Raw genomic sequence first — 2,091 nt, 5'->3', positions numbered from 1 at the left:
TGGATAGAGCTCTCAAAGATAGTGGAATCAAGGGTTATGGAGATAAGGCAGGAACAGGATACTGATTAGGAATGAACAGCCATGATCATGTTGAATGGCGGTGCAGGCTCGAAGGGCTGAATGGCCTACTCCTGCACCTATTGTCTATTGTCTATTGTCTATAACAATCTGAGCCTATCATTTCACAGTCTTATTTACTATAATCTGTGTATTCACATAGATGACAGGAACTCTGATCAGACTTTATTACTTTCTCCCTTCAGAATATTCCTTTTAAAAAAAACTTCAGAAAGCAAAACTTTCTTTTGTCTTATTTCAGTGTGATCTATCTCTCCTAGTATAAGTAACTCTAGGACAGTAAATGTTTGTTTAACTTTAAGAAGTTTTCAGTAAGTTCATTTAAGGAAAAGTGGCTGTCAGGTTATTGGGTAAGAAGCTGAAAAGCAAATCACTGAATTAACATTCTGAGCTGCTACTGTCAGCTAATCAGACCCTACAGGATGAAGAACCAAACATGCTGTATCTCTTGTCCTTGAGTGCTAACAACCTGGAGTGCAATCAAATACTCCAGACTTATTATGAAGCTATTCCCTAATTCACATCAAATTTTGGTCAGTATGTAGTGCTAATGCACTGACTCTCATTACCCAGATGTACTTTAGGGTTGTATATTTCACACGCCATAAACTGAGTGCTTGAAAAGCCTCATAACATGTGCAATGGTATCCAATATGCAGCTTTACAAAAGTATCAAAGATGACCTTTGTCAGATTTAACCTTCGCCTTGAAAACAGGGATTGTAAACCAATCCTGCCTCTTTGCAAACGTTCTCTGTGAGATTAATTTTCTCATTTCTGTTCCACATTGGCACAAATTCAAAGCTCAAACTGTTTTGCATTAGTTTTATAAGATAGTTTGATTAAGTTGGCAATCTCATCCTGGGAAACAAAAATGGAAACAGCCCTCATTGTTGTTCAAGGGAATACTCTTCAGAATCCATTGGCCAAAGAAGGTGTTTTACAGTCAACATCTGGCAATGCTCTACCTGACTGAGGAATGTTTGACACAGCATTGACTCCCAAACTGGAATAGCCTTTCTTTGTCCAGAGCTAACATTAATGAGCACAAACAAATGCCATGATAAATTGAATTTAAAATCTTGCATTTGCATTACATCTGGATTTGATTGGGATAATAGATTTTTTAGTAATTCAAAAAGCATATTTATTCTGCAAGTCAAATTTAACTGAGGTTTTTCATTTTACCAAAAACAAGACAATATAAATTGCACTTCAGAAAATGATACAGGCGTGGAATGCTACCCAACAAAACAAAATTTACACGTCAGTATGTTTATGTAACAAATGGCAGCAAAGGGGTCCATTGACCTAAGATGACTCAGTGAATTACAGCTATCAAGATCATAATGGTTACAAAACCGATCTATTGTTAACTTTAATCTTAAATGAGATAAATTCCCAAGCTGGTTTTTAAATTTTGAAGCACTCACTTTTAATATTGTAAAATGATAGCAGTCACCCCATTCAAATAACTGGAAACATAAAGAATGTGCTTTGTTACTGCAGTGAATATTTTTATTACAATATATTTTTATTAGATTTCTCAAAGAAGCAACCGTAAGTAATTCACCTTTGTTTTGTGTGTGAGTCTAAGCCATGGGTAATAATTCTGAATAAAACATCTTGAAAAGTAAGTTTACTTTTCTTTTCAATATAATCTCAACTTTACAGGTCTTGTTTTTTAACTGGCTGGCATTTGGGATTATTGTGAGTACTTTGTCTTCCCAATAGTTCTACATGTGTAATTAAAATGGTCTTCATATATGATCACTATCCTGAAAGTATAGTGGCAGGCATATCCTATTTTATAGCTGAAAATGTGTTGCTGGAAAAGCGCAGCAGGTCAGGCAGCATCCAAGGACCAGGAGAATCGACGTTTCGGGCATAAGCCCTTCTTCAGGAATGAGGAGAGTGTGTCCAGCAGGCTAAGATAAAAGGTAGGGAGGAGGGACTTGGGGGAGGGGCATTGGAAATGCGATAGGTGGAAGGAGGTCAAGGTGAGGGTGATAGG

The sequence above is a fragment of the Chiloscyllium plagiosum genome, chromosome 7 (genome assembly GCF_004010195.1).
Source record: "Chiloscyllium plagiosum isolate BGI_BamShark_2017 chromosome 7, ASM401019v2, whole genome shotgun sequence".
Classification (NCBI taxonomy): domain Eukaryota; kingdom Metazoa; phylum Chordata; class Chondrichthyes; order Orectolobiformes; family Hemiscylliidae; genus Chiloscyllium; species Chiloscyllium plagiosum.
The sequence above is the reverse complement of the archived record's forward strand: the minus strand, read 5'-3'. Positions refer to the sequence as shown.